Source organism: Erinaceus europaeus, chromosome 1, assembly GCF_950295315.1.
Source record: "Erinaceus europaeus chromosome 1, mEriEur2.1, whole genome shotgun sequence".
NCBI lineage: Eukaryota > Metazoa > Chordata > Mammalia > Eulipotyphla > Erinaceidae > Erinaceus > Erinaceus europaeus.
In genome coordinates, this window is record NC_080162.1 from 194750450 (window position 1) to 194763264 (window position 12815).

Here is a 12815-nt window from a genome sequence, read left to right on the forward strand (position 1 = left end):
GCACTTAACCCGCTGTGCTACTGCCCGACTCCCAAGTCTTTTCTTGAAGAGGAAACTGGAGGAGAACTCTGTGTCCATCACCATCTGTTTACCAACAAAATTCAAAACCAGTAGCCACCAGAATGAGGTAAGAAAATGTAATCTACTGAAAGCAGGGGGAAAAAATGAAATTATGACCTCCTGTCTATTTTTATTTATTGTTTTTTAGAGTTCTGATCAAACGCAAATTGCATAAAATCCATCATCTTAACCATCATGCGTTTAGTTCAGCTGTGACAATTGTATTCATATTGTCTTGCAGTCACTCAATTTTTTATTAGTGATTTAATATTGATTTACAAAATTACATGTTAACAGGGGTATAATTCCACACCATTCCCACCACTAGAATTCTGAATCCCCAATCCCTCCATTACAAACCACAGTGGATCTCCCAAGGTTGCACACATGGGTTAACTATCATCTCTACAACTGTCTACATTTGTACATAATTGCCACCCTTTTCCACAAGATTCTTCCCCTCCAAACCACTCATGACATATTACTACATCCAAATGTTCCTCCTTTCCCTTTTTCTCTCTGTGGGTCCTGATGGAACTGGAGTTCAGAACCCTCTTACTCTTCTCCTCCTCCAATCACTTCTCCTCTACTGGGAGTATGGATCAAGATTGTTTCTGCAAGCTGGGGGTATAGATCAACCTGTCAATTCCCATATCCAGTGGAAAAGCAATTACAGAAGCCAGAAGTGCCACTCTGCAGCCCATAAAGATCTTTGGTCCATCTTCCCAGAGGGACAAAGAATAGTGAAAATGGGGCTGGGTGGTGGCCCACCTGGTTGAGCACACACATTACAATGCACAAGGACCCAGGTTCGAGTCCAGTGCAGGGGGAAAGCTTTGCGAGTAGTGATTCAGGGCTGTAGATATCGCTCTGTCTCTCTCCCTATCTCCCTCTTCCCTCTCAACTCCTGACCATCTCCATCCAATAAGTAAAGATAACAAAAACTAAAAAAAAAAAAAAAAATAGGGAAACTTCCAATGGAAGGAAGGGTATGTGGGATCTAGTGGTGGGAATTATATGGAATTATATCCGTCTTATGCCAAAATATTGGCAATCATTGCTAAATCACTAATTAAATTTTTTTAAAGATTTTTTTGTGGGTGCAGAAGGTAGGCATTCTGGCTTCAGTAATTGCTTCTCTGCTGGACATAGGCATTGACAGGTCGGTCCATACCCTCAGACTGTTTCTACCTTTCCCTAGTGTGGTAGGGCTTGGAGAGGCCAGTTTCCAGGAAACAGTAATGAGGTTATCTGCCTGGAGAAATCAGTATGGAATCATGGCAGCATCGGCGAGTTGGCGTCTAAGGCTGCAGGTGTTTCAGCTGTTCTTGATGAATTCTATTTGGGTCTCTTGTGTTTATTTGTTTTTTGGGCAAGAACCAATTACTCCATGGCCATGCCTCCCAGAAGTACTTTGGTCATTCAATTTTCCCCTTGCAAAACTGAAACTCTACATCTATTAAACTACCAGTTCTTGGAAACTATACTTTTTAAAAAACTTTTTAAAAATTTATTAATGAGAAAGATCAGAGGATGGAGAGAGAAAGAGCCTGACATTATTCTGGTACATGTGCTGCCAGGGATTAAACTTGGGACCTAGTGCTTGAGAGTCCAATGCTTTATCCACTGTGCCATCTCCCAGACCATGAAAACTACTCTTTTACTTTCTCTTTAAAATGTACTATTTTATGGATATCATCTAAGAGGAATCATAATGAAGTTGTCTTGTAATAGCTGCATTATTTCATTTATGATGCTCTCTGGGTTCATTCATGTTACATCATGTATCAGGATTTATTTCTTTGTGAAGTTCAATAGTCCATTGGCTGGAAATGCCATGTTTTGCTTATCTATTGTTCCACTGATGGGCATGGGTTGCTGCCACTTCCTGGATAGTGTAAATAATACTGTGAACATGGTGTATTCAAATAATTCTTTCAAATCTTTTGAATATATACCCAAAAGTAAAGTTGCCAAATCATATGGATGTCATTTGTTCTTTACATGTTAAGTGGTCACCATATTGGTTGCCATAGAGACTTCACCATTTCATACCCCCACCAACTCTGCATAAAGGTTCAGTTTCCTTGACATCTTCACCAACACTTGCTATTTTATGTGTTTTCCTGAATCATCATTATTCTACTAGGTATGAAGTGATATCTCATTGTGTTCACTTTATCATTTAAATTTTGCCTCTGGTTTATTACCCAAACATTCTTTTACTATAATGATAACACACATGAATTATTCACTCAACAAAGAGGTCAAAGTAGAAGCAGGAGTCAATGAAAATGCATCATTGGAAAACCTAGGAAGAGCATTTCAGCATTCCTGAGTCAGTGTGAAGACTGGTAAACTCTAAGTATATAAACACAATAGACTGGTAATGAAATATTTTATCAATAGAATATTAAGGTCAAATAGCTGAGTTTAATAGCTGGTTTCAGACAATAACTTAGAGTAACTGGTTTAGTGGAAGTACCACAGAAAACAGAGTCTAGAATTTTTCATGTCTCTTTTCAGTCAAAAGACACACATAAAATGCTTTCATTTCACCTATACAAAGCTCACACAGAGAGATACAGAGACCTACATCAGCATGTAGAAAAGCAAATCTTTTAACTGAGTAGTAAAAAAAATATGAATGAGTAGTAATAAGACTAAATAAAACCCAAAGATATTTAAATAAACATTCTGTAATAGAGCTAAACAAAACTTGAAATTTAGATTACTGATTAAAACAAAAGCACTTCTCCTTAACTTTCTAGTTGTCTTGAAATGGAAAATCCTGTGTGTTATTTTAAGTATATAAAACATGTCATTTTTTTTAGTCTTTCAGGAAAACTTGAAATTATATGCATAAAATTTCCTTTTTAAATACTGTGTACCTTAAATAACTGCATGCCAAAATGAGTCTAGGGAAATGGTAACAAAAAGTAAATAGCAAAAAGTAAGACAGTCTCATTCCACATTTCTGTGTAAATCATCTATGTGGTGTCAAAAGATAGGTGCTCACAAAGAACTATCCAAGTCTTTGTGGTGACTTGTGTATGAAAAGCCAAGTCATCTTTCTTGGTTCAATTCCTTTCAAACAATAGAGTGCCTGAGACAAATTGAAAGCAGATTTCTAAGAGATATTTAAGTGACATAAATATTAGGTGTGATTATTAACAACCTGATTGTCTTTGTTATTAGCCAATTATGAGTTAGTTGATTTGGATTCATCAATGTAGATGTTTTTGTTTTAATATTTTATTTATTTATTATTAGACAGAGATAGAGAGAAATTGAAAGGGGAAAGGAAGCTAGAGAGAGAGACAGAGAGACACCTGCAGCCCTGCTTTAGTATTTGTGAAGCTTTCTCACTCCTGGTGGGGATCAGGAGCGTGAACCTGGGTCCTTGTGCACTGTAATGTGTGCGCTCAACCAGGTGCACCAACACCTGGCCCATCAATGTGTGTATGTATATATATATTTAATTCTACAGAAGGTTCATGTTTACTTCACCAGAAATCAAGATGGTCTGAGACAAGCAGAACATGAAATAATGTTATGTTTCAAAGCAAAGTTGTGGATTTCAGTGTAGCCCTCACAAAGTCACAAGATTTGATTTTCCTCTTTTTAAAAATATTTTTATTGGGGGTATTAATGGTTTACAGCAAATACATTTGTTGGTGCATGTGTAAAAATTTCTCAGTATTCTTCTTAAAAGAGTAGTGACAGTGAAATTTGCACTACCAAACTTGGTTTATAAGATTTTGCCTGTACTAATTTCCCACGTTTTTATAAACTTCGGTAGCTTGGATAATCTCTGAAATGTCTAAAAGTTAACATAAATAAAATGTAGCCAATGATGGTTGGACTCCTATGAAGATCGATGTGCCTAGACCTGTTGAAACCACAATAATATAATAATATGGATGTCCCCTGTGGCACAGAGCTGAAAGTGTCGTGCTCCATGTTACCAGATGCAAAGCCTAAGTTTCTGTGTTCATACAAAATTTATTTAGAGTTGCCTATATGCACAGACAATATTTGCAAGCACAGGTTTTCATTTTTTGTCATATTAGAGGTCTGATAAAACATCAACCCAACTTTCAGGAGACCATGGTTATAAAAAGATAAGACTTTACTATCAGCATCTGCTGTTTCTCTGTGATAAGAGAGGGTGTGTGTGTGTATGTGTCTTTTCATGACTGAATTGTCATAGTGTGGTTAAAACTAACGCAAACCCCAAATTGGAGGTTCAGTCTGTTCCCACAAATCATCTCAGACAAAAAAAATAAGCTATATGGCACTAAATATTGATCACCAAATTGTTATAATCTGATCAACAACCATGAGTGAAATTATTTAAAAGCAGAGAAAGGAAAGGCACAGATTTTCACAAAATAAAAGACTTCAAAAAACCTACCCTAAGAACAGCTACATGTGACTACCAAAAGGACCATATGTATAGATTTCAGCATGTGCTTTGAGTCCCAGAAAAGTGGCACTAGAGACCAGAAAGCATATGATGACTACAGCTTTGGACCTCAGAGTTTCCACATTTAGACCTTAAAAGACAATGATGCTATTGTGCAGTGCTCTCAGTTTAGAGATGGGATCTCATTTACTGAAGAGATCAAGATACTCTTCATCATTTTTTTCAATAGTCATGATATCAAATCATTTTAACCACTTCATTATATGCCAAGCAATAAGGTGATATGCTAATCCCTTATACATGGAGTATTTTATTCATTTTTTATATGCATACCAACTTATGTTTCCATATTACAGATGAAGAAATTGGTCCTTGAGTAAGTCAACTCATAAATAATATTTATTATTTACTTGATCTTTTACATTCTCTCTTTTATTCTTCCTCTTGTAAAAATAAATCTAAAAAAAAAAATTGTTGTTGAGAATGTGGCTTCACAGTAGTGTATAGGACTTGCATGTACAGAAACTTGGCTTCAATCCTAGCCCCACATATGCCATCTTAGTGCTCTCGTTTTATGTTACATAAAATAAGTCCATAAATCTTTTATACAGTCTATGAAGTGCTATAACTAGAAGAGACAGCAGACTCTAAGCACTGACCATCAGAGCAACAAGTTTCAGAATGTCTCCTTGAGATTGAAAGTGTGTGTGCATATGTTTGTTTATATCCTGAAATATTTCATAATAAGTAGAAGTCCCTCAAAAAAGAACTGGCAGGATATCTGAAGTGAAGCTGGTTTATCCCTTCATTTTGACATCCCGATGACTCTCCAAATACTTTCATCCTTTGCCATCAATTTCGTCTCTTTGTCATGTCTTGGATGCCCTTAATTCCTTTTTCAAAATACCAGTGTTCTTTTGGCCATATGAAACTCAACATTTCCAGGCTGACTGGCAGAAAATTTAGTGTAGTTGGAAATTAAGTCCAGGCAACAAGGAGAATTGAGTCCTTTACGCACTCCCAGTTCTTAATACACACACATTAGAGAAATTTGAAGAACTGGACATTCTCTGCAAACCACATCTTGGCAGGAGTTTACCTTAGATATGATGTGAAAGTCTATCCAAGAGAAGGTAGAACTTTTAGTTCAAGAAAGAAGTTCTAAAAATAACAACAACCGGGGCGGGCAGTGGCGCATTGGTTCAGAGCTCCGTGTCTAAGGACAGGGTTGGAGCCCCTGCTCCCCACCTACAGGGATGATGCTTCATGAGCAGTGAAGCAGGCCTGCAGGTGTCTATCTTTCTGTTTCCCTCCCTACATCCCCTCCCCCTCTCAATGTCTCTCTGTGCTGTCAAATAAAAATAGAAAAGAAAAAAAAAATGAAAAGAATGGTGACCGGGAGCAGTGAATCCATAGTGTAGGCACTGAGCCCCAGCAATAGCACTGGTGGCAAAATATAAAAATTGAAAAATTTCTGGGTAGAAAAGTGCTTTAGTATGAATAGGGCTTTAAATATACTAGTTTGATGGCAAGAAAATAATGGTAGGGGCCAGGCAGTAGCAACAAGTTAAGCACATGTGGCACAAAGCTCAAGGACTGGTGTAAGGATCCTAGTTCGAGCCCCCGGCTCCCCACCTGCAGGGGAGTCGCTTCACGGGTGATGAAGCAGGTCTGCAGATGTCTGTCTTTCTCTTCCCCTCTCTGTCTTCCCCTCCTCTCTCAGTTTCTCTCTGTCCTATCCAATAACAATGACAATAATAATAGTAACAACAATACCGATAAACAACAAGGGCAACAAAAGGGAAAAAATGGCCTCCAGGAACAGTGGATTTGCAGTGCAGGCACTGAGCCCCAGAGATAACCCCGGAGGCAAAAAAAAAAAAAAGAATACAATGGGAATAACAGAAATGATAAGTCATGTTCCAGATACTACATCCACAGACTACCACGGTCTTCATTTCTTTTCCTGATGCTTTATTTGTTACATTGTAGAAGGAGGTCCTTCTGGGTAATTGAATCCTTTAATAGGTTTGTTACTGTGAGTCACATTCACTGGAATATAGACAAAAGTGTGGTTATTAAGGGCATGGCAACAGTGAGTATCTAACTCAAGTCTTTATTCTCTCCGGGACTGAGGAAAGATAACTACCTGAAGCCTCACTTTTCTCATCTGTACAGTAGGGATACAAATAGCTTTCTCACAAAATTTTGTGATAGGCATGAAAAATGAATAGATATCTTGACCTATTGGAAGCACTTTATAAATGTCACTCTTCCACTTCTTCATGCTATACCATTAGTTTAGTTCACTGACATCCCTCAGGAATCAAACTGATAGATTGCTTTGGCATCATTATAATACAGACTTTGTCTTTCTTTTGCACCGCTGTTAAATGTTTCATATTTGCATTTAAAAATTGAAAGAAAAAAAACACCTCAGGTTTGAATGTGTTTTCAATAACTATAGTCCCAGTGGCAGTAATTACTTTGGTCCTGACTGTTGAATAATTTCACAGAGATTAAGGAAGATTAAAAAAAATACTTAGCATATTATGGACAGCAATTATGCATATTTTTTAAAACTCAAATATTTAAGACTTAATAGCCTTGCCAGTTTTGAGAATACTGCTGAAAAGATTTTCTTTTCCAAAATTGATAAGGCTCAGAGGTTTACTTTTAGATTTTCAGAAATAGTATTGCATGAATAAAAGATGTTAGTCTGAATATTTTTTTGTCTCTCAAGGCAAAAAAAAGAAAAAAAGAAGAAAGAAAGAAAAGGAAAGAAAAAAAAAGAAAACGCATCCTGACTTTACTTGCACCGAGTTCCAGGATCCATTGCCTACTAGAGTCATTAGAGGGCGCTGCGCAGTGTCGCTCAGACACACTGAACCTACAGTCATTTCACAGAAGTCCTCCCCGTATTTCTTTTCTTTTCTTCTCTTTTCTTTTCTTTTTTTATTTATTTTTCTTTTTTATTTTTATTTATTTTTTTTATTTAAGGAAGGATTAATTAACAAAACCATAGGGTAGGAGGGGTACAACTCCACACAATTCCCATCACCCAATCTCCATATCCCACCCCCTCCCCTGATAGCTTTCCCATTCTCCATCCCTCTGGGAGCATGGACCCAGGGTCATTGTGGGTTGCAGAAGATAGAAGGTCTGGCTTCTGTAATTGCTTTCCCGCTGAACATGAGCATTGACTGGTCGGACCATACTCCCAGTCTGCCTCTCTCTTTCCCTAGTAGGGTGGGTCTCTGGGGAAGCTGAGCTCCAGGACACATTGGTGGGGTCTTCAATCCAGGGAAGCCTGGCCAGCGTCCTGATGGTATCTGGAACCTGGTGATTGAAAAGAGAGTTAACATACGAAGCCAAACAAATTGTTGAGCAATCATGGACCCAAAGCTTGGAATAGTGGAGAGGAAGTGTTAAGGGAGGTACTCACTGCAAACTCTAGTGTACTTCTGCTTTCAGGTATATATTTTGCAGTAGTTTATAGATACGTGTGAACATATGCTCTCTCTCACAGAAACTGGTGTATATCTAGGTTTTGGGACTTTGTTAGAAAGTGAACCACCTGAGATGAAATTAGACTATACTATGAAAGGAAAGGTCTCACCCGAGTAATGAAGCTGAAGGGTTGTCATTCCACATGTGAAGTCTCTGGACACAGTCTGAAGTGAAGCATGTTGAGGTGGCAATCGTTGCGTTGTTTAGGTTGTGATCGGCAGATGCAATATTATTTGATATGGATTGGGAGAGGCATACAGGAAAGTAGGCCCTATCCAAGGGTTCCAGGACTGGGGGAAGTAGGGGCTCTATAGTGGAGATGTGAGGTTCCTGCTGTCTTAGGGTTCCAAAAGACAATCGATAGTTAATGTTATCATCACATTATTTGGTAATTGGGTTAACTTTGAAAAGTCCTTTTGTTAGGGTTTGCTGGTGGGAATGTAAATTGGTACAGCCTCTGTGGAGAGCAGTCTGGAAAACCCTCAGAAGGCTAGACATGGACCTTCCATATGACCCAATAATTCCTCTCCTGGGGTTATACCCCAAGGACTCCATAACACCCAACCAAAAAGAGGTGTGTACTCCTATGTTCATAGCAGCACAATTCATAATAGCTAAAACCTGGAAGCAACCCAGGTGCCCAACAACAGATGAGTGGCTGAGAAAGCTGTGGTATATATACACAATGGAATACTATGCAGCTATCAAGAACAATGAACCCACCTTCTCTGACCCATCTTGGACAGAGCTAGAAGGAATTATGTTAAGTGAACTGAGTCAGAAAGTTAAAGATGAGTATGGGATGATCCCACTCATCAACAGAAGCTGACTTAGAAGATCTGAAAGGGAAACTAAAAGCAGGACCTGATCAAATTGTAAGTAGGGCACCAAAGAAAAAACCCAGTGGTGAGGGGTAGACATGTAGCTTTCTGGGCCAGTGGGGGGTGGGAATGGGCGGGAGGGATGGGTCACGGTCCTTTGGTGATGGGAATGGTGTTTATGTACACTCCTAGCAAAATGTAGACATATAAATCAGTAGTTAATTAATATGAGAGGGGGAAATCAATTGTATGTCTCAAAGGTTCTCAGGAGACAAACTGAATCTTTTTAATAGATAGGCTACGTATTTGATATGCGGACTCTCTCAAAAGCCTAGACCAAGTAGATTGGAGGCTTCCAATAGCACAGCTATATACAAGATACTGGGTACTGTACAGCAAACCATAACAAAGGGACTTTTCAAAGTTAACCCAATTAACAAATAATGTGATGATAATATTAACTATTGATTGTCTTTTTGAACCCTAAGACAGCAGGAACCTCACATCTTCACTATAGAGCCCCTACTTCCCCCAGTCCTGGCACCCATGGATAGGGCTCACTTTCCCGTATGCTTCTCCCAATCCATACCAAATAATATTGCATCCGCCGATCACAACCTAACCAAAGCAACGATTGCCATCTCAACATGCTTCACCTCAGAGTGTATCCAGAGACTTCACGTGTGGAATGACAACCCTTCAGCTTCATTACTCGGGTGAGACCTTTCCTTTTATAGTACACTCTAATTTCATCTCAGGTAGTTCACTTTCTAACAAAGTCCCATAACCTAGACATACACCAGTTTCTGTGAGAGAGAGCGTATGCGCACACGTATCCATAAACTACTGCAAAATATATACCTGAAAGCAGGATTACACTAGAGTTTGCAGTGAGTACCTCCCCAACACTTCCTCTCCACTATTCCAATCTTGGGATCCATGTTTGCTCAACAAATTGTTTGGCTTTGTATGTTAACTCTCTTTTCAATCACCAGGTTCCAGATGCCACCAGGATGCTGGCTAGGCTTCCCTGGATTGAAGACCCCACCAATGTGTCCTGGAGCTCAGCTTCCCCAGAGACACACCTTACTAGGGAAAGAGAGAGGCAGACTGGGAGTATGGACCGACCAGTCAACGCCCATGTTCAGCGGGGAAGCAATTACAGAAGCCAGACCCTCTACCTTCTGCAACCCTCAACGACCCTGGGTCCATGCTCCCAGAGGGCTAGAGAATGGGAAGGCTATCATGGGAGAGGGTGGGTTATGGGGATTGGGTGGTGGGAATTGTGTGGAGTTGTACCCCTCCTACCTTATGCTTTTGTTCACTAATCCTTTCTTAAATTAAAAATTTAAATAAAAAAAAAAAAAAAAAAAAATAACTATGACCTTGAGAAAAATTGCCCTAATCCTGCCTGTAACTGAGGAATAATAAAAGTGACTGCCTGGGGCCAAGTGGTGGCACATCTGGTTGAATGTATGTGTTACAATGTGGGTTCAAGCCCCCAGTTCCCACCTGCAAGGGGAAAGCTTTGCAAGTGGTGAAGCAGGGCTGCAAGTGTCTGTCTACCTCTCTATCACCGCCTTATCTATTTCCAGCTGTCTCTATCCAATAAATAAGTAAATATAATAAGATAAATAAAAGCACCTGCTTTAACAGTTTGTTTTGCTCTAAAAACATGAAATCTTAGTACTAGACCAAAATATCCTTAGTGCCTTACAATTTCTATCACTTGTTACAGTACTAGGGTATATATTTCAGTCTTCTAAATTTTTGCACCACTGAACAAAAGAAGTGGCAGTTGAGGCCAAATATATGATCCGCACACCATTCAGCATACAAAGTGTGGAATTACAGGAGGAGGAGAAAGACAAAGAGGAGATGACCACCTCTGTCCTCTAGAAACTTAGTCCATTTGTGAAAACAAATTCATTTGTGGAAAACAGTACCTCAAAGCTTAAATAAGACTCATCTTGGTTCCTCTAAAACTTAGTCCATGGCACACAGTTGGTATTCAACAAATGCCTGATAAATTAAGTGAGAGATAAAATTGCAGAAGGAAGGGGGAGTCGGGCGGTAGTGCAAGGGATTAAGCTCACGTGGTGCAAAGTGCAAGACCCGGCATAAAGAACCCGGCTCGAGCCCCCGGCTCCCCACCTGCAGGGGAGTCACTTCACAAGTGTTGAAGCAGGTCTGCAGGTGTCTGTATTTCTCTTCCCCTCTCTATCTCCCCCCCTCCATTTCTCTCTGTCCTATCTAACAACGACAACAACAATAACTGCAACAACAATAAAAAACAGCAAGGGCAACAAAAAGGAAACTAAATAAATACAAAAATAAAAACAAATTGCAGAAGGAAATGTCTTCAATATACATGTATGAAGACACATTGTTGCTTCATAACGGTTCAAAAATTAGAGTAGAATGACAATTTTCATTGGATTAAAAATGGTGACGTTTTCAAATGAGCCATCAAATTCACCAGCTTACCAACTCTCTATTTGAGTCCTTGGATTGTTTTCTGATCAGACTGAGTGAATTCAGACAAGGCTACGTTCTCACTCTGCTCTCCATGATGACAACAGCAAACATAACAGAAACCGCCCTCTAGGATTATTATGTTAACCTGTTTCTCATTTCCCCACTAATGACTTCCCAGCCTTCCCTATGGGACAGGACAGAATTCCACCTTCACAACTAAACTAACCAGAATTATAGGTCCTGTTAATGAGGTTTCTGAGTTGAATCTGAGTTATTCCTTTTGAATCTGAGTTTCTCCTTACTTCTCCTGAACAGGATGAATTTCTTTGGCAAGATTTTCAAAATTACGTTCCCAAATCTGTCTTCTATGTCTTATTTCCAGAAAATGACAGTGACTCATAGTTCTTTAATTTGTATCCAACTATTTGCCAACTCTTTTCTTTCTTGTTTTTAAACCCAGCCCATCTGAACCCTTGCCACCAGTTGATGGTCTCCTCTTGTTGTGCCTCTTTCCAGAACGCATTCTCATGATTAACTATGCTATAAGCAATTTAGAAGGCAGGTCTAGACCCTTTGGTGCTGGATGCTGACTGAAATTGTGACTTTATGCTGAGCTCTGTGGACACTGGGCTATGCTACCAGCTATATGCTACCTGGATCTCCCCTTGCACCCAGGTCACTTCCAAGTACCAGTAACAACCTGGTGAGAGAACTGCATGACAAACCATTGTCTCCCCATAGTCCTTTCTCATCATGAAACCTCAAGGTAATGCACACCGCTTATAGTTTCCTCTGCTGGAGTTCCAGGTCTAAAGAATATCTAGCAGTCCAGTGTCAGCACACTAGTCATAGACTACTCACAGTAAATATCATTTTCAAAAACTTGTGTGCAAGATAGTTTGAGTATATTTCCTTTTATTATGTAATTAATTTAGAGGAAAGAGGGAGGGCGGATGGTAGCGCAGCGGGTTAAGCGTACATGGCACGAAGCGCAAGGACCCGCGTAAAGATCCAGGTTAGAGTCCCTGGCCCCCACCTGCAGCGGGGGGGAGGGGGCGCTTCACAAGCCGTGAAGCAAGTCTGCAGGTGTCTTTCTATCCCCCACTGTCTCCTCGTCTTCTCTCGATTTCTCTCTGTCCTATCCACCACCACCACCACCAACAACGATAATAATAATAATGGCAACACAAAGGGAAAAAATGGCATCCATGAGCCGTGGATTCATAGTGCAGGCACCAAGCCCCAGCAATAACCCTGGAGGCCAAAAAGAAAAAAAAAGAGGAAAAATAGTGATACTAAGGCTATGAGGAGATCTTTTCAGATCTATGTATCATAATGCATTCATACATTAATCATCTCTACATATTTTCTTGCATCCAGAATTTTATTATTAAAAACTAAGCTATTATAGTAACCAAAAGTGTGCATACATAGATGCATTGATACTCACTGATTAACTTAGGATATATTTCTTAAAATGAAACTGTGGGTTAAAAAATATAGTATCATTTTAGGGT